We start from the raw sequence: 21,880 nt of genomic DNA, 5'->3' as shown, positions 1-21,880 counted from the left end.
TAATAATAATAATAGTAATAATAATAATAATAATAAATGCTTAGTGATAAAATCTTTCTTATCATTATTATATTTTCCCTGAGGAAAAAAATGTTCTCCTGTTTGTTTCTACGAAACTTTCTTGGCAAAGACAAAATTTCAGAGGGAAACTATCCAAAGTTCTGGGCATTTCCAAAAGGGGCAATCCAGATACTCTCCTCATCCCGGCTGCATACTGAAACTGCTTCTTAGGCACCAATTTCAGCATTCACCAGATCCCTCTCAGTGGCCTAACCCATGAACCTGAACTTGAATCAATAGAAAACTAATTCTCCAAAAATGAAAAAAACAAAATATTTTCCCATCATTTTGCTTCTGGACACCTGGGAGGAATGTAGGACATGAGCTCCCAAAGCCAGAAATTAAAGAGACCAGTAAAGAGCTGGATCATCCTATTTAAAGCAGCACCAAGCTCAGCTGCCGTGAAGCTTCATTTACTCCACCCTGAAGCTTAACTTAAAAGGATTGTATTTTGCTGTTAACTATCTTATTAGTCATCAAATCATACAAGAAAGAAACACTTCTGTAGGTGCAGCAGGACAGCACCGCAATTCCTGACCTTTATTGTCATGAGCTTGGGCAAAGACCTCAGACAGCCTAAGGAGGAGAGTCCAGCAGGGCACAACTTGCACCATGCTATGTAGAACCCAGGCTTTCCCAGATGTTGCTTCAAATCTACATCTCCATGGATAACATTTAAAAAATCATAAGCAGCTACACAGATCATGAACAGAAACAGAGAATCTTGAGTTTATTAAATGGAAACAGTAGGTGTGTTCTCTGTAGAGGTCTTGGTGATATCCTTTATCTCTGCTCCCTGGTTTGAGCTACCTACTTCCTTAATTAGCACTGAGACTCACACCATTTAACCAGTGTCTTTTTAGTGACACAATTCCATGTTTCTGTGGGCTTTTGTGTGTGTGTGTGTGGTGAACTTGTCAGGACTTTTAAGGTGTAAGTAATCAGTGTTCTTTGTATGCGGTTTTGGTGAAGTGGATATTTTTACTTTAACATGATATTCAAGCCTTAAAAATGACAATTCAACTTAACTCACAGGAATTGTGGTAAAATACACATAATTCAGTTGGACAGGAATATTATTGCTTGTAAATACATAAATCAACCAGCTCTCACACTAAAACCAGTAACTTCACATAGGGGCATTCTGGTGAGAATGCAGCAACAGCAAAAGCTAAGCAGCCAAGTAATTTATTCTCCCTAACTACAAACATGATGCATTATATTTAATGCTTTATGCTAATTAAAAGCTTGGCAGGAGCAGCAAGGGGTTTTGGTTTTGGGTTTTTTTTTACTAACCTGCTTAAAAAACCTTTGCAGTATTGAGTAAGATGAGAAAAGTAGGTCAAAGAATTAGACAAAATACTGGAGAAACTTAATACTTTTGGCCATATAACTGGATTACACATATGAATTAACTTATCTTACACAGCTGCTCACTTATGATTCATAAAAACAACCGAAGACATTCAGAAATTTTTATAATAACCAGCTTAAAGAATGCAATTAAATAATGGAGAGGTCTGTAGGTAAATTTCTTATTACATCAAATATTCTATTAAAAAATGAAACCATGGAAACTAAATTCAGTTCTCCTCCACTAAAGTAAAACCAAAAGCCCTGGCTGTTTACTAACGTGGAAAGGGAAGATAACAGCAAGCACTGCCCCTCTTCCTGTTCTTTTCCAATTAGACTGTCTACATTAGAATTTTTTCTATCTCATATGAAGCTTATGAAGAGTATTAATACAATTATGGTTTGTCTTTCTGTGTGCAACAAGGGATAGATGAACATGCTACCAACTGGGCAAAACTTAAGTGAGATGAGATTGAAGTTCTTTATAAATAAGTATCACTTTTTATAGATTTGCTAATTTCTGCATCCATGTAAGACATATTTTACTATGAGGGGTTTGAAACCTTTATCTTGCATATCATACATGGTACTGCTGGGGAAACTCTGACATTTTATCTACAGCAAGAATGGAATTGGAGAAAATGACTGTACATCTCACAGAGCAGAAAGAATCTTACCCAGCTCACAGCAGGTCTGGTTCAATTAGCTCTTTTTTTAACCACCTTTCCTACCTTTTTGAGGAAAAAGCTGGATCTCTGTATCTGGCTATTCTATAATGGCGGCAGCAATCCCTCTCAATAGTTTTGCTGTATATCGAAGTATATTAAGTATTAAACAAGAACTAAAATACAGATGGTTGGTTTTGATTTGCTCCTTAACTTCCAGGCTATTGAGCACATTCTCATCAGATGCAAGGAAAATTTAAATCTGTTAAATATTCCTTTATGTAGACAAGGTTAGGCTAAAGATTAATAACAGCATATGATATGATAATGGCTTGGCAGACCCTTGAGGCAGATACCAATTCAATCCCCTCTGACAGAAAGAGCAACCAGACTACTATGTAAGAGGAATATATGCATATATCTACATGATTTTTCATCATGCACCCGAACATTTATCTGGTTCTGCTACTGAGGTGAATGGCACTTGAAGGACTACCTTACCCTGAGACATTATGGCAGTACTTCACTTCCTGTGCAGACCTCCCACCACTCTTAAGGAATGAGCTGCATCCACACGAGCTGACGCGGCTGGGGACGGTGCTGCTATTTCACACTCACACCCGTGGCACATATGCATGATCAAAAAAGATCCCACTATCGGAGAATCTTTGGGCACATCACATCTCCTATGACTAAACCACCCTCTTCTGTTGCTAAAATACTGGAAGAGACTGAGCTGCTTGGAGAGGCACATCAGCCTCGGGACTTTACTGCACGTGCGAGAGGTCAGCATCACCACCCATAGTGCACAAAAACCAAGACACAGTTTGCATGTCTGCAGTGAAAGACTTAACCCATTCACTCTACAATATACTTATAACTCAACATATGTTTAGGTTGCTAGTGGTTTTTTCTCCAAGAAAACATGATGGCTTCCTCCTCCCTTTCTTTTTCAAAGGCATTTCACAAAAACCCTGCTTCAGCTGTGTTATACATGTACCATATTTTCATTTGAATATTCAGTATTTTACTTTGACAGTGTAAACTAGTAAAAAAATTACTGATAGGCAATTCTTCAAACCTTTACTCACATCTTCATATACTTAGCAAAAACTGTAAGCCTTGGAGAACACTTGTGATAAATACCTTTCATAACTTAAATCTTTCAGACAGCTCACTGATACCATTAGGAGGACAAAAAATGAACATCGAGGTCATTTATAACATTGACTGATCAAGAAGTGTTACATCAAGCCACAGAGAAATTATCATTTATGTTGCTGGGTTCTTTGGAGCTGGACCAAGATGTATACTTATATCCTTATTATTGAATTTCTTATTATTTTAATTATTGGAATTATAATCCAAGACTGCAATTTTTTAACAGACTATATTATTGCTTCTTTTGCTGTTTTAAATTAATATGTTTTAAATTCTATTTTGCTGTTTTAAATACCTATCTAAAATATTTGCACATATATGATGAAGAGTAGAAAGCTTCAAAATAGTGCATCTGCATATTTATGGTCTGTCTGCACAGATTTTATAAAAATTTGATAAAGATTTGTGTCTCTTTCGTGCACGGCTACATTTTAAATGACTTTAAATGTAGTACCAAATCACGTTTTGTACTTCCTTAGAAATCCAGTAGATGGCAATGCAGATCGCATTTTCACTCTCCAGTTCAACTCAAATGGTTCAGTCTTGAAATTAAACACCTGATGTAATGTTACAAAAATATTATGCCCTGTCATGAGTTCATGTTAGTAGAAAAAGTGCCGCCTTCTAAGTGACATAGCCTTAAGTAACCATCCACCAGCAGCTACTGCATGTACGAAAAAAGTAAAATGCAGTATTTTGTCCTGTTCACCCACGCCACACAAACACGTCATCACACAGAGCTCAGACAAGCTTTTCCCTAAGATAAGCAGGCGTTTTACCAAGATCTGTTCTTAGCATTCTTATTTTATGATAAATAAATAATTAAAAATGCAAACGGCAATATTTCATATGCCCATGAAGGCAACAGCTAGAGCTAAAAACCTGTTGGCAATCCTTAAGCAGCTACGTTGGAGCTGTGACCTGAAAAACGTTGTTCAGCTGCTCCGTAAAGCTGGAAGTACCTCAGCACCACCGGATGCCTTGCTGGTCTGCCAGCACTGCAGGCACCCATCTCATGGAGGTGCTTCCAGAGGGAGCAGCGCGGCACCTGGCTTTGGCCTCAGCCCCACCAGCACCGCAGCTGGGACAAGCTGTCAACTTGTCCTGGGTTTTGGGAACACATACTTCAAACAACGAAGTGGAGACAGGCAATTTTAGCAAGTTGCTGTGGATAGTTTTGTCTGAGTAAAGGGAAATGAGGAGTTTATGGGGAATCTAGCATGTGTTGACTAGAAGAACAGCTGAAGTTGAGTGGAGAAGTCTAGATATATTTTCTGGTTACTTCATTAATCATCACATGACATATAAATCCATTATTAAGATTCATACCCTCTGTACAGGCAGAACAAATTAAGGTTGAACAGTAAGCAACATATCTAACTCTTCAAGCTCCCAAGTTCTTGATGTAGCACTGTTACTGTGTTAGCCTATTTGAAGTCCAGGATATTTTTGAATGTTTGGGGGTGTGCTGCTTTTTTAGCATGGGCAATACTTGGTTTGGTTATTTTGTAAAGATGAAATAACTGCTGGATGTACTCATATTGCAAAATATTGGACTTCTGAGTGAATTTGGATGTTAATATTTCTACATTAATGCTATTACTGCATTTTTTTATTCAGTGTGAACCGCTATTTTAAGAACCAAAGATAAGCAAGACATGGTTTCCATAAGCTGCGAAAAAGGTAGCAATATGATTAATCAACTAATCTTTGGAGGTAAAAAAAGGCCATGTTTCTATAAAAGAAATACAAGCATTAATCAAAGCACTTCAAATGGCAGAGTTAGCGGCTTCCATATCCATATTTTCTCCTGCACAAACTGACTGCTTCTAGTCCCTTTGCTATTTCCTACTGTCCAACTTGTCACTTTTCTGCAACTTTACTCACCACCCACTTGACCTTTCCCTAATCTCACTTCCTGTAGGTCTTGTCTCTTGTTCCTACACATTTTTTAATAAATATATCAAAATAATTATTATAGACAACATATATTATAGCATGTTCTATATCCTATAATAAAAGCAGTAAATATTCCTCAAAATGTCAGATTTTACCTGGCCTGAAGCTTTCTTCATTCTCCCCTGTTCACTCAACACACAACTATGAATCTACTCCATTTTCTCTCAACTTGGTGTTCACCTGCCACCCATAACATTTTTCACCTCACCAGCAATCACCGGAATCCTGCAGAGCATCAGCCCTTTCTTCTCCACATGCCAGGATCTCTTCTTCCTCCCTGTTTTATTGCTGCAAACACAAACCTCACCATGCTTGTAACTCACAAGTCTGTCTCTCTACCTCACATTTGTCTCCTTCTCTCCAAACTGAAGTGTTTGGCATAGATACCGACTCCTGTCAAGGGTGACCCGTACACCAAACTTCATAAACTGAAATAGAAATTTCCTTGTACCTCAAGCACAACTTACCACCCTCTCCATTCTGTTTTCCACTCAGGACCAATAACCACTGTGCTACACACTGGACTCAGACCTACTTAGACCTTCACCTAAACTGCTTGTTGTGGGGACTAATTTTGCAAATTAAAACCAAACCAAACCAAAACCAACCAAACAAAAAAGGACACACCCAAAAAACTGCCCACAACCCAAAACAAACAAACAAACAAACAAACAAACAAACAAAAGAAACCCACTAAAGTTTAGCTAATTTCATATCTGTTTAGCTTAAACATTCAGCTATCACCAGCTCATCCCTCAATCCCTTTTTCTGCCATTGCAAGCCTGTCAGTCTGATAGTCTAAATCACAGTTCTGCAACAAATACAATTTAATTTATTTTACCTCTCCCTTTGTATTCTTCCGATGAATCTGCTTTTCTACTGCATAAAACATAAATGGCTTATCTTCACCTTCAAAGACTTTGACAGCCTATTTCCATCTTGCCTATGATTTCTCATTCAGTACTGAGATGCTTCTGCTCAAGCGAAACTTTCAAGCAAGAATCACAGAATGGTTTGGGTTGGAAGGGATGTTAAAGATCACCTAGTTCCAAGCCCCTGGCCATGGACAGGGACACCTTTCACTAGAACAGGCTGCTAAAAGTCCCATCCAATCTGGTCTTTGAGGACTTCTCTTTGTTGCCTCTAACATGGGAGTATTAGCAACAACATCATCATCACATTATCCTCCTTAAAACTCTCCTTCTCCTTGATGCCTGCAAAGACCTGGACAAAAATTAGATATGTCAAAAGTATGTTAAAACTTTTACTTAACAGGCCAGGCAATACAGACTCTCCTGTCTGTTCTTATTATTCTATTATTTACCTAATACTTACAGCGCAGGCTGCCCCTGTGGCAAAGACTGCCTTTTTTTCTACACATGTGAAAACCCCAACTCAGAAGGGTTATAGTCCATGATAAATGCTTCCAGGCAATACGGTAACATCAATCTCCCAACATGATTCTGAAATTCATGAAGTTATTTTTTAAAATTTCTTTGAATCATGTTATGATTCCGGTAATTTACTTTTTGCTTTCCAGCCCTCAGGCAATATACTTACAGCTTTCCCCATGTCCAACGCATCTTTAATGCTGTTAGTATTTTCCTATAGGTCTGTGACACCAGTCCAGGAGCAGTAAAACCATGAAACATTTTATTATGAGAACCATGACAAAATTCAGACTTGACCAAGACAAAGGTTTCACTTACAGACTTCACACAGGAACCTAGACTTGGCTAAGTACCACTGGAAAGTTGTTCCATGTAGCAGATACTTTTGCCTTCTATACAACTTACTTTAATTCCAATTCCTTCCTATAATCTATTATCAAGCACATACTACCTGGCAGCATCCTCACAACCCTGTACAGGCTGATGCAAAAAATCCCACACCTTGCTCATCACATCAGAGCAGAGACACACCAGCAAAGTGGTGTGGGCTGCAGCTTTATTCCCAGGGCTCTTATCTGGTGCCTTTTCACCAGCAGGAACCGTCGTTTTAAAGTTAACATTTTACTTAGGGCAGGTTTTCTGCAAGCATATAAACGAGCTCATTAAATAACTTGTATAAAATAGAATTTTTCATCTTCCTGAGAGATTTCCTAATGTAGATTATTGGAAAACTTTATTTTCATATACTTCTATTTGTTGGGGTTTTTTTAAATAACTACAGCCCACAAGCAGACTTCTTCCTTACACAACTGAAGAACTGTGAGTCAAAAATATGCAATATCTACAAGAAGGAATTTACATTCCAGCTTCCCACAGTTCCTCCCAAATGACCGATATCCTTTCTGAGGTAAAAATGAGAAATTAGAGAACGAAGCAAACAACACATAATAGTACTAAAAAAGGCATAGCTGAGGAATTCAGAAAGAAACTGTGCGTGTCTTGTATTAAAAAGCATTTACATGTTGAGATATATTTAGTACCGAAGGAATCAGTGCCTTCTGCTCAAACTCAATTGACAAAGTGACAGTTTGACTGGAGCCAGTAGAAAGGTGGTGACAACGCCCCAAAATGTGTCAATGCCTCTTCCTTTGGTTTTAACCAGTATGACCATTCTTACACACCTCTCACCTCTGTGGGCAACCTCAGCAGTATCAGTCATCCCACGTAACCATCACAGTTCTGCTGCATTTTCCTGTTTAATTTCTTCACCACTCAGCTCTCCTAACACAGACAGTGCAGCAGGAGAGCAGCTGGTTTGCTCTGAAGAGTTGTCACCAATTCCAAGTGAGAGAGTTCAAAAAGTTTCATGAGTTCATACACACAGAGCTGTTGGAAGCCTGAACTTTACCAAACACAAACACTTAAAAAGTTACAGAAATGTCACTATGTTACAGTCCCAGGCTTACCGCAGCATTGAAACACACATTCAGGCCAAGCATTTTCTACCTAATAAACACAGGACCTGTAAGTCTATTCAGCTTTTTAAAGATTTCTGAAACTACTCATGCAACAAAACTGCATAGGTAAATGGCTATATTATTTTATTTGCCATTATTCATGCAATACCTGTTGCAGAAAAACCAGCCATAATGACCGAGGGACAGCAACACCCATGCAACCACACAGTCAACCAGTCCAGGAAACTCAATGGGGTTAGACACAACCGAAAGAAAGAAAATCTGACCCCACACAGTTGCATTAATGCCTATGGATGAAAAAAAAAAAAAAAAAAACCACCAAACCACAGTAGCAGAATCAGAAGCTGAGGAAGAGGGTTTGACTGCAGCAGAAGTGTGAACTTGAGCATCTGTTGCAACAGTACTGTCAAACCCGGGCATTTTAAGATACAAAGTTCTAGCATAGTACAACATGCAAATACTGCTTGTATGTGACTTTATCAGGAATATGTGTCTCTTACAAAAAAGGCTTTTCTTACTCAAAATCGAAATAACATGATTTGCTACAAAGATCGTTTTAAGACTGAATTTGATTTTCTACAGAGATTGCTTTAAAACTGAATTTCAGTTCTCAAAAACTTGTCAGCTTAATAGTCTCCGTAAGATCCACTGCAAAAAGAGGCCTGCGAAATTTTCTCCTGTCTACCCACATTATCAAACCACAAGGAGACCATCTTCCACCATCTCTTCAATTCACAACACTCTTAAAATTTAACCCCTACTAAACTGGGAAGTAAGATCAAGATTCCTCTCTTCCCAGCTATTTCAGAGACAAACATCTATTCACCAAATAAATTTTAATTTTTTTAAATAAATAAGTAAGTTTTATGCAACACTTACTTAGATGAGTAAATCAGGGCTTACTCTGACACAAAGACATAAAAATATTAAAGGCAATTAATTAAGGTTAGTTTGCCTTTGTTCTTTCAGTGAAATGTTTTCATTCTCCATGTTTTCTTTATATATCATAACAGAAGAACTGTTTTAGTGCAGGTGTATGGCAGAAAACAAAGATCCCAGAGACACCCAGCCATGCCAGTACCATTTGCAACATTACAGGGCATATCCTTCTACATTACTGCATTTACAAGTAATTTTCATACATGGTTGCTTACTTAAAATAAGAAGCCCTTAAGTATGTTAGATACAAGCTTCTCTTATAAAAACTTCTAAAAAGACTGCTGGAAAGTTCCTTAAAAAAGTTTTCCTCGTCAACTGACTAAGTGATGTCTTAATTTACCTCATTTAGTTAAATATTACTGATCACCAGTATTACTGACCACTTAAATATTACTGAGTCTAATCCATCACCACACTCTCTTCCCTATGTTGTATAACAGACACACAGAGCTTGTCTCCTGAATGAGCTGACCTATGTCAGCTTGCGGTGGCATAACAATGCTTTAATGCCACAGAGTGATCCTTTAAGTAGGAGTCTCCGAGCTCCATGGGAAATTTCTGCAGTAAAATACTATTTTGTGAGGTGGCTCTGCCAGCAAATGTCCCTTAAAATACAGTAAGTATATGAGTAGAGAATAATTTGATTTATTTTCTCTTCAAAAACATCAGTTTCATTTTATTATGGAATACAAATATCATTTATTTAAGCTAAACTTCACCACAATCAAATTTTTGTGAACAGACAAAACCTAATCTGTTTTCAGACTGACGCGAAAGAGAATTAAATAGTGTTGTCTTCAATTTATTGAATTAATTTATTGAATCACATAATATGTTACTTCAGGCATGTTTTTTTTTCTAAGGATGGTCATCATATTGCAACCAACCAGCCATAACATGGAGAATAATTGGAAGTCACATAAAACAAAGTACATAAAAATCAAGAAAGGAGCAGGGCAGGGGGAAGAGGATGAGGGGTGGGGAGGCAGGGTGTGTCCTAGGTTACAATGTAAGATGTGCCCACAAGCATGTATTCTATCACCATCTTCATGAGCTGTTAAAACCAGGTGGGCAGTGCTCCCTGCCTCCTCCCTCAACACTATGTCCTGTTAATGGCCCATCAGTGCCTTATCTCATGAATCATCATTCCATTGTGAGATGCTCCACCCAGAGGGAGAAACCAAGCATCCCATCCTGGATATAAACTGTGATTTTTGAAGACCACAGGGAGCCTTTTCCCACTGGATTTTCCAGAGGACAAGAGCTACATACCTATCACTGGACCTTCTGAGGAAGACCAGATCTTTCTACACAGGATCACTGCTTCAACAGAACCACATCTGTTCACTTCAGGAGGACTGCAGCCACCACGTTATCGGACTGCTGCTGCTACCCAGACTAACAGGGTCAGGTCATATCTGACTCTTGTCTGTTTAAATCAGTTTTGTTCTCTTTTTTTCCTGCCTTTATACATATATATTAGTAAAGAACTGTTATTCCTATTTCCCACATCTTTGCCTGAAAGCCTCCTGATTTCAAAATTATAATATCTCGGAGGAAAGGGGGGTTGCATCTGCCATTCCAAGGGAGACTCCTGCCTTCCTCAGCAGACACCTGTCTTTTAAACCAAGACAGGGTGCTACAATGGAAAAGCCCAATTTAAGTATTAGAGAATGAGGAAAAAAGGTTAATGAAAGTCTTAAGGGAAAGTTTTTAAAAGAGAGGCAAATTTGCACCTGCACAAAATCACACACACAGGTCCCAGTATTTAGCTCTCTTGTTCTGAATACAGAACTATTAACCACCAGACATATTAATGAAGCAACACATGAGAAAGAAAGTGAAAGAGAAGCCATTTATCCAACTGAACCAATTTAAAAAACAGTTCCTTAATGCAATCCTATCTAAATTGCAATTAGCAACCAGACTAAGAATAGACCCTGCTACACTCTGACAATATTGGTTTTGCTACCGTCACACAGTGGGAAAAGATGTTTAAACACCCGATCATCTGCTACAAACAGTACAATGCACACAAGGTAAAAAAAAAAAAAAATTCTCATTGCTGGAATATATCCCTTCAGTCAGCTGGCACCTGGTAAAAAGTTTGGAAAGTTGAGAGGTAGGGGTCCTGGTTCAACATAACAGGAAATTACTTTGGAGCAATGCTTATCAAAACAGTATTCTGAAACAGCCTTTCTCATACATGCATTTGAAAAAAAAAGGAGAGAAATCTGAGTATTTTTGGCACCCAATGTGTTAAACAGATGATAGGTATCAGATGGCAATACAGGGTGAGCAGCAAAAATATGACAAAGCACAGTGGTCTGTAAACAGAGCAAAGCTACTGAAATTCTAACTACCATATGGTGGTAACAAACAGGACACGTGCAAAACAGGAAAAGATCTCACAGTGAGGGGTGTGATAGGAGCCAGCAAGATGCAGAACTGAAAAAAAATTACAATAGGACTGCAAGCACAACAGTGATAACGTTTCAAATTAATTATATTCAGCTGAGGCTCAGTGTGTACAGTATGTCTTCTACCTAAAAATAATTTAACAGCCTTGCTGAGAGCATCTCTAATTTATCATCCTGTTCACCTTCCTTTATAATTTCCATATTACAAGGAACAAAAAAGGCTCACACATCTATTTTAAATATACCATCAAAGTGCTTGAACACAAGATAATGATTAAGCTTGTCTCCAGCATTATTTAATTCTCTTCATTCTTCTGGATGCCAAACTAAACACAAATGAAAAGCATATGGCATCTTAGTGAATTAGAAAATTAGAAAAGGGGAACATTAACTGGTTTCTTTTATGCTTTAAGCATAGAACATGGTAAAATTAAAAATGTCAAGGCTCTTCATATTTATGATTTATTTTAATTTCTTCTTTTAATGTACTCTCTATTGAAGTTAGATGTTCTCAAGAATACTATTTGTGAAAGAATACCAATAGCGTTTCTCTCTACATTTTTATTGCCTACTTTTTGTCTGGAATATCACGGCTCATAACTGTTTTAAGAAAATTGTCTTGAGTTTGAAATTATTCTCAGTAGAAAACTGGAGCCTCTTTTGTGATGAGCATCCCTGCTTCTTGATGCTCACTGAGATTGTACAAGCTAAGAAATAAATCAGTGTTATCAAAAAATTTTTCTGCCAAACTGTCTCACCTGATGAAGTTGTTGTTGAGTAGAAAGTATAAATCCAGAATTAGTGTAAACTATTTTTTCTTTGATCTAAATTTCCACAGCAAGGCCTACAGAAAAACATGACATCCAATTTCAGGTTTTCTTCTCATTTCCTTCCTGTATCTATCAGCATTTTGATTGATTGATTGAGCCTACTATTTATGCCCAAACTCTTATGAAAAGACATTCCAATAAAAAATTTAGTCCACACAGTTCAGTACTGCCAACATTTCAAAATATGGATTTTATTCCTATAATAATGCATATTGGAAAAATGCCATTTGGACAACATAGCAGAAGGACATCAAGAGGGATGCTTCAGTAACCACGTGCTCATTCATCACATCCAGCAGACCCACTGCAGTTCTCTCCTGAGGAGTCATACTCATCATAGGCATGATTTTAAGAGAAGAAAAGCTTCTGCCAACTTATTTACCATTTAAGTCCTAGCAGAAAACCCCTAAGGCTCATTTTAAACCAATAATGTCTTAAATAACAGGAGTGAGTGTCCCTTGGGAAACACTGCACAAAGTCTACTAACCTGTTTTATGATTCTGCCTGCTACTCTGAAGTACCCATAAATTTGGCAGAGAGACATTTCTCCAAAGGCTTTCCTTGATTAGTATTTTTCTGCTGTTCTGTAGTGGTTCTCACAACAGCCTACTAAGCAGTGTGCAGTCACAGAGATTCAGGCTCCCTGATCATTTTGGACCACCACAGGAGACTGAGCCATCACATGCCATAAGCTCAGACCTTCAGAAAATTTGGTTCAGTCCCACAGAAGGCTCCAGGTACAAATCTGATACTCCCGTGGAACAGAGTCCCTAGACAAAGCACTGAAAATTTTCAAGTGACCAAGTCAGAATTAGTTCCAGAGTGCTTGGATCTAACCATAGCATCAGTCTCCTACTTACTCTCTAGTAGGAAAAGGTATTTCACTCCCCTTGGCTAGCCCTTTGCAGAGCCTAAAGCTGTAAAGATTCAGTTCCTCTCATAACTCAGTATTTTCTTAACCTAAAAATGGATTTCCAGATGGAGCTAGACGTAAAGGAAGAGTATCAATCTTTTACATCAGGCTTTCTTATTGCTTGAGCCAGCAGTCTCTAAGCAGAGTTCTTGTTGTTTTGATGACACTGACTTGCCCTTCTGCCAAATTCACAGATTTTTCACAACAACATGGAACAGTCACAGAATGCAACCACTATTTTGCAGTCTTGTTCTACGCCATGTTTCAAAAGGCACTACCTCCCTTTACTTGGGATCTGTAATTTAAAATCCAAAGCTGTGTGTCAAGAGCGCTCAAGTGACATTTTTATCCAGCACATTGTACCATATTCTCCAAAACCTGAACAGAATGATGAAGAGTGAAGCTGTATGGGTATCTAGAGTGAGATCCTTCAAAATGGATGATGATTTCTTATCAGCTCTCTCCACCGAAGTGGAACAACTAAAAATTTCTTTCTGTCAGCTATAATCCAAACAGCCACAGTACATTTCTGAAGTAGAAGTGAAAATCTGGAGGCTTCAAGAAAGTTCCTGGAGCTGGCCAACAGTACAAATACCGAGAGTTTTTCCATGTTTCAAAGAAAATCACCTACCAAGCCATCTGTGCATTGCACCATGCTTTGGTCCATTGCCAGGACAGCAAAGAGGTGAGCTGGACCCAGCACACTGACGTTATCCAACCATGTCATGGATGTGGCCTCGCACATGCCAGCTTCACAAAAAGTAGGAAGTTAGGTACAGTTAGTCAGACAAATTTGTTATATTTAATGATGGGGAAAAAAGTCTGACTTGGCTGATGAAAGGCAGTACTTTTCCCACCTGAAAATAGACAGGGAGTAAGTATCTCTAAGTAGCAGCAACTCTCACCTTTTTTTCTTTAAATATATTGCCAAGATTATCAAAAAAATATCCTGGTATGACCAATAATACGTGTATATTCAAAAAACTTCCTCATAGGATTGCACCATGTGAAATGCCATTTCTAGCACTTTAGGAAGAGGTGACTTAGGATACGGTACACTGAAGGACAGACAGGATCTATTTTTCTGTGATGAGGACTGAGATGTAGGAGATTTTTTTTGTGTGTACTAGGTTATCTGCTTGTGCTCACTGCCACTGCTATTGTAATTTATTTATGTCACAGGTCATTAGAAGACCAAAATATATGTGAGGAAGATTGGAAGGAGGCTGACTCAAATGATAGTATCCCTAGATAAGAAGTTTGAACCAAAATCCACTAGGTATCCTATTTTATGTAATTTTGTTAGATCTAGTCACCTGGGGGATTATTTGATGTTTTATATGGATTCCTCAGCCAAACTATTAAACTATTAGGGGACTGAAAAGACTACTACTTTAGACTGGAGGAGTGTGGAAGCATGGCTTTACACACTTTGTGTCATTACCTAGTTGATTACCAGGGAGTTATGATTGGTGGTATGTGTGATTGATGGCTGAGAAATAGTGGAATGGTTGCAACCATTATATTGAAAATATTATCATCACCTACAATTAAATATACTAAAGCATTAAGTTTAGGTAAGTTATCTTTACTAGACCATAAAACATCAATTAGTGCTTTTAGGAAAACTGTTCTTGAGTTAGGAAGATGTACGACATGAGCTCATTAACATTCTTGCAACATGGTGACATCCAAAAGTTCTAGCTTATGTAATAAAAATGGCCCCTTCTGCCTCTTCTAGGGGAATTAAAAACAAAAATTAAAAAAAATTTAAAAATATAAAAAACCCAAACCAAAACAAAAAATTATCTAAGTCCTGGAGTTCAAGAAGTGTGTAACGCTGTGTTGATGGGAACTGAAGCTGTATAATACATTAGTTTTAAGATAAGAAGCAAGTCTCATTTGTAGAATACTGAGAGATCAACACCTACTAGGTGAATCACACTCACCATTAAAAATGCATGCCCTGCTTCCAAGGACAGTCACTTCAACTCCCATCCCTTAGTGCTTATTCTGCCTTTCACCACTAGATTAAAAAGCTTTTAGTGGTGAATACTGTGCATGTATGAAAGTGTTTACACTTTATAATTAAGTCACCTCTTGATCTCCTGTGTGATAAACGAAACAGATTGAAATCTCTAAATCCTCCACTGAAAAGTAGTTTCTCCAACCTCTGAAACATTATTGTAGCTCTTAACTGAACCTTTTGCAACCTTTCAACAAGCTTTAAAAATATAATTCCCTAAGAATTGTGTCCTTCCTTTATCCTTTTTCCAAATGCTGTATTACAAATGCCAAGGGTGAATGTCAGGCCTAATGGTCCAACAGCCTCCATGGTCATCCAAGTGCCCCTTTTGAATATTGCCTCTGTGTCAGGAATCTAATAAATTTACAGAATTTTCCTAATTCCCAAAATTTAACAAAGGAAAAAAAGATCATCAGCCAGCCAGAGACTTCTGCAGCCAAGTCTTTAGTCTTCTTCTCCACAAATAATTCAGGCCTATTTATTTTAAAATATTTATGAGAGGCAGGTGATGTCTCAAGTTTTGTTTGGTTACTATCAAAGTCAGAAATGACTTCTCATCCTCACAGGATGAAAATGTACTTTTCCATTTTTCCCTGTGTACCAAAAGAAAAATTTAGCTAATTTTTGTACACCTGAAAAAGCATCTTCCTTAGGGTATCTTCTGTCTGAAATACATTCCAAAATAATTTATTTGGTATCTCTTACCAACTCCCTGTGTTTCATACCTTATCATTCTAAACAGTCTGTGTTTATAAGGAATAAAGACAGACGAATAAAGGCAGCTGCATCATTCCTAAGGTAGATATCAGTTACTCCGTTAAAATATCACATTCCCTGGAAGATATTCCATATTAAACTTGACAGGATACTGTTGAATGCAAGCAAATGAAAGTTCCAAAGTCTTACATCAGTATTTTCATCTCTGAAAAATACCAAAAATATGGCCAGCAGGACCAGGGAAGTCATTCTTCCCCTGTACTCGGCACTGGTGAGGCCGCACCTCGAGTACCGTGTCCAGTTCTGGGCTCCTCAGTTCAGGAAGGACGTTGCAATGCTTGAACGTGTCCAAAGGGGGGCAATAAGGCTGGTGAAGGGCTTGGAACACAAGCCCTATGAGGAATGACTGAGGGAGCTGGGGTTGTTTGGCCTGGAGAGGAGAAGACTCAGAGGTGACCTTATCACTCTCTACAACTTCCTGAAAGATGGTAGTCTGAGGGTCGGTCTCTTTTTCCAGGCAGCAACTGACAGAACAAGGGGATACAGTCTTAAGCTGTGCCAAGGGAAATTTAGGTTGGATGTTAGGAAAAAGTTTTTTACTGAAAGAGTGATAAAGTTCTGGAATGGTCTGCCCGGAGAGGTGGTAGAGCCACCATCCCTGGATGTGTTTAAAAAAGCTTTGGATGTGGCACTCTGTACCATGGCTTAGTTGAGGTGGTGGTAGGGCATGGGTTGGACTCGGTGATCTTGAAGGTCTCCTCCACCCTGGTGATTCTGTGTGATTCTGATTTTCTTCTCTGTAGTGTCTACAAAGAATTACATAAAATCTTTTCTTCACATAATATCTTTCCTATTCTTAGTAAGCACATTTGAAATCTTTTAAAGTACAAAAATTAACTTTCATTTTATGATGCACAGGATTTACTGAAGAAGAGTCCTACAGAAGTATTTAATGAAAGTTAAAATAAACATGAAATATGAAAAGTGGCAATCAATTTCTTATGGAAAAAAACCCCCTTAATTCTCTTGGCCAGTCAGGTGTATGCTTTTCCTGTGATCATTTGTACTACTGAAAAATTTTCAAAGTCGGAGAAAATAGGTTCTCGTCATGAAAAAAGTCAACTGTCCCTCCTTAAGAAAGAAATCTCACTATTCTAATGTAACTATTCTACCCTCCCCTCCTCTCAAAAACACTAGGTAATGTGAATCACAGTAGAATTTAAACAACTAAGACTTATCTTACTTTCACAAAAAAATTACGTCCATTAATTGCAGCAAAATGCTTCACTGTGTTCTATCCTTATTTTCTTCTACTAATGTTCCTTAGCTAAATCCCAAAGTCTTCAGCTGGGAAATTCCTTAGAAACAATTCTGAAATCCCTCCTTCACCCTACTTCCTAGTTTAGCTTTCAGATGTTGGCAGGTAGAAAAGTCAATTGCTTGCAAATCCTGAATTTCATCAGAGTTCCTTTGATTTCCTTCTTAGAGGTTGCAACAGACAATTAGTATGTCCCCGCTGTCAGAAAAGTTCTTAATTAAGTTCATGAAAAGGCTTTTGAATTCTTGACTGAAGTGGAACACTCTTGTTTATTGCTCGTGGTGTCATCACTGCCAGGCTATGAATAGCTCTTCCGCTTCCCCTCGCGCGCTCTCCAGCAGTGGAGAGGCTGCGGCCCCTCGTCAGCTCCGCTGTCGCGCCCGGCATCGCCGGCAAACCTTCCATATGCCTGGCAGGGATCACCGTGCCACTGTTGGAGGTGTTCTCCAACAGGCTCCATCCTTCATCTTAACTCACACACATTCAACTCCTACAAAATCCAACGTGTTACCATAAAGAAATAAAACCCTAAATATCTGCTGTTCAATTATTCGTGCCATCTTCTATGACTTGAAACAACCACTACAAAAAACATCTAAAAACCTAATTCAGGAAAACGATATTTCTATGAGATGAAATTGTGACATTTTTATATAAAGTTTTAGACGTCCAAACAATCATGTGGCATTCTGTGATTTTCCTAAAGTGAATCTCAGCATTAACCTTCAAGTATTTATTCTGATTTTACTTAGGTAAGTTTTTAGCTCTGGCAAGGATATGATTTGCATTTTATTTGTAAGGAGAGCAAATATGGATTCACACAACAAGAGAGATTTAGAATGACAAGAGTTTGAGAGACGAAAGATAAAATTTCCAGATTAAATCTTTGCAGAGGCTGAAAACAAAGAGGGAGTAGATGACAATAAAAATACTCCTCTAGGAAAAAAGCAAAAAAGTTAAAGTACAGTGTCAGACACCTTTTGTCACTTACCCATTTTTAGCACTTTCAGAATCTTGTAAATATACTGCTCTGCTATTCAATGTTCTTCTCTATTTGGAAAATATTAGCTGCACTAGCAGGCTTCCACTATGGCAAGCCAATATCGCTCTATTTATTTTACTTCCTTCCTTATCCATTAGCTGAAATTATGAAGTTAAGAGGATTAATAAGTAAGAAATTTTCTGTTTCTAGATCTGACAGTGCAGCAAAGTCTGCAACGTACTAGATTCTTCAGAGACACAGTCATTTAAATTAGTTTTTTTAGAGATTGGTGACTGTATAAACAAACTAAACAATAGCTGCTTAACTCGGCACGTTAAAACCGCAGGCCCCTTCAACACAGATGTTCCCAAAAAAAAAGGCCCAAATAGCATCTCAAATGGATGCACTACATTCCCACAGTCAGGCAGCTGAGTCCTGCCCCTAGTTACAGTCAATGGAGTCTATAGTGTGATTCCCTTACACTAAAGCAGAAATCTGCTTTTGATTGCCCTGGCCGCACCTCTCCCATGCATATATAGACACATCTACCTCTTTCTCCCATCCACAAAAAAAAACCAAAAACCAAACAAAACAAAAACAAACAAGCAAACAAACAAAAACCACAAAAAAAAAAAAAAAAAAAAAACACAAAGAAAACAATATCTCATCTTTTGCAAAGGAAGAGCACAGCAGGTTGTGTAGTTTGGACAATTAAATTGTATGAGCACTTTCAAAAAATCTCTTCCACACTTCAGAAATAAAGAACCACAGTAACAGCATTTGTGCAACTGCAACCTAAACAGTGTCTGTTATCAAATTTGTGTTATTATTCTGAAATAAGCTAAATTCCATTTATAAGGCACAAACTCATACTCAATCTAAATATTATCTTTCTGGTTGTGCTTTAATAACAATCATGTATCATGCCATCCTTCAAATTTGATAGTAATGCTTAATACTAAAGGACTGTAGTTTACCCATGCTGAAATAATTCTTCAGTCTAATATGTTTCATATATTGAGCTAATGAAATAAAAACATGTCTGCCACTTTCTACTTCATAAATTCCATGTGCTTACAATGTCTCTTAGGATGTTGTATGTGAAAATTCCATGCAAAGTATGTATAGAACATATGTATGTTCAACACAGTTCATGCACTTGATCACATAAAGGAGTAAAACCATCAGATATGGCTGTATTTGTACAAACCAGACAATTACACATTCCTCTCTTGGTATCAATGCTTCACTGTTCCCTCATTTGAGGTCTTACATATATGTACATCCTCGATCTGCAGATGAACAAAGTCTCCTCTTGGGATACCAGAAAAGTAAAAGTAAGCAAATATGTCAAAACTAACAAAATACCTGGTTCAGATGAGAAGAAAAACAGGGATCTCACAATTTCCTGAATTAAAAATGCACATGAATTTTGTTTTTCAAGATCTTTCATCCCATGCGTTTTCACTATGGTAGCATATGCTAGGGATTTGAAATTACAGTAGTTTCCTCAAGTTCACAGGATCCAAAGCCAAAACCAAGAATGCTACTTGAGAATGGATGGTGTTACCACTATCCTTAATTATTTCTCCAGCACAACTAAATCAAGGAATCCACAGCCCAGCACACAGCTAGCATCTTCATGCTTAACCATACAGCTAAGTATATTAAAAGCTGGGAGTGAAGAGGTGGCAGGTCTGCTCACAGTCAAGGGGAGGATGGTAAGAATAGTAGGTTTTGGGTTTGCTGCTGAGTCACACTAATACAAATTGTGTCTTGTCGGTACAAGAAGAACAAGAGGTACATACAAAACTGACTGTTGCACTGGATGGAGTGGGAGGTGAAAAGGTGGACACAAGAGAGTTGGTGAGTGAGGTTTTATTCCTTAGGACTTAGTTTGCAGTAAAGAATTTGTACTAATTTAAAGGTAAAAGAAACCAAACAGAAATGTATGTAGGAGTCTCATCTAAGATGAGGTAAGAGGCTGCACGTGATCAGCTAGATAGAGTTTAAAAGCAAGTAACTCCTGCAGCAGAGTGGACGAGAAAAATGCAGTAAGCAAGGTACCAAAACTCAAAAATATAAGGAGGGGGGGGGTTTATGTGCTGCATTAATCACCTAAATGCAGTCATTTTTATGAAGTTACTAATTTTCTTCTAATTTTTTAAAATAATATGTTCTTTCTTTCTACTTGGAGACTGACAATGCCTAGACTTGTCTCAGAATTTTTTGAACTAAATATGATTTAATTTCTTTTACTGTACAAGAATATACCTAAAAATAATATACCAAGAATAAACCTAAAAGTGCCTATCTTCCTTAACAGTTAATTAAAAGAGGAAGGTATCAGAGTCAGTCATTTTCTGAAATTCTCTTCTCCATCCATTATATGAGGAATTAGATGTATATATTACCATATGCATATAAGTGGAATTTCAAGAACAGGCGCCCAGAATTTTGGTGAAGCAATACCTACTTAGTAGAAGTTGAACTAAGACACCTGAACACTTTTTTGGTCTTTGATGCATGTTTCTTATGCATACATTCATCTTTTCTTTTTGTGGGTCCTGCTGCTTTACTCAGTATTCTATTTCTCATCTTCATACTATCAAGAGTCATACAACCCATCAGGATGAGACCTACAGGATCAGGCAAATCCTCTGCCTTTCCCAAACTTTCATTATTATTAAAGAACTATTAATGAAGTTTAAAAGAGCAATATTTGGATTTTTTTCATTCTCTCACAGAGCTTTTCTTTAAAAAACTCTCTCTTCTTAATATTATTGCCTAAAATTGTAACTTCAAAACAGACCTTTTATCCTTTCACTTGCTTTTCTTCATTGTAAATATTCAGAGAGGACCTTTTCACCTATTCAATACTGTCTAGCATGTGATATTTTTTAACTGAAATTCCACTCTGAACACACCACAGGATTACAATGTTACAAGTTACTACCAAGAAACATAAAGTCAGAAACCAAAAAGATGCCATTACCCACACACAGTCCACACCCTGAAAGAACCTGTAGTTGACAATGTATGATTACTACAGAAAAAAACACTGTGGCAAGTGGTTCAAAGAAAGAATAACATTAAAAGAAAGGAAGATGAAACTAGATTAGTTTGGAAACATAATGGATTAAATGAGGGGCATGCATTTCATTCAAGTCTTTTCCCAGTCCTGTACTTCTATTCATGAAGGGAAAATACTAGAGGTAGTCCACAAGTCTCTTTTGCAGCAGTATCTTCCAAAGAGGTTGTATTGGGTTTGCATGTCTAGGTTTGTTGGGGGGGGGGGGGGGGGGAGTGCTACAGGGATGGCTTTCAGTGAGAAGCTGCTAGAAGCTTCCTACATGTCTGGCAGAGCCAATTCTAGCTGGATCTAAGACAGATGTGTTGCGGGCCAAAGCTGGGCCAATCAGAAATGGTGGTAACACCTCTGTGATAACATACTTAATAAAAAAAGTATTGCACAGTTGTAATTGCAGAGAAGAGTAGGTTGAGAACCTGTGAGAGGAACAGCTCTGCAGACACCAAGCTCAGTGGAGAAGGAGGAGCAGGAGGTGCTCCAGGCACTGGAGCTTGGATTCATCTGGAGCCCATGGTGCAGACCATGGTGAGGCAGCTGTGCCCCTGCCCCCCAGGCAGGCCCAAGGGGATGCAGAGAT

At 38.0% G+C, this 21,880-nt stretch overlaps 1 protein-coding gene across 25 annotated transcripts in view; it reads right to left on the bottom strand.

Moving 5' to 3' along the window:
• RIMS1 (regulating synaptic membrane exocytosis 1) overlaps positions 1-21,880 on the bottom strand; it is a 319,206-nt gene that overhangs the window by 197,986 nt on the left and 99,340 nt on the right. The window lies entirely within an intron of this gene.

Source organism: Corvus hawaiiensis, chromosome 3, assembly GCF_020740725.1.
Source record: "Corvus hawaiiensis isolate bCorHaw1 chromosome 3, bCorHaw1.pri.cur, whole genome shotgun sequence".
NCBI lineage: Eukaryota > Metazoa > Chordata > Aves > Passeriformes > Corvidae > Corvus > Corvus hawaiiensis.
The sequence above is the reverse complement of the archived record's forward strand: the minus strand, read 5'-3'. Positions and strand labels throughout refer to the sequence as shown.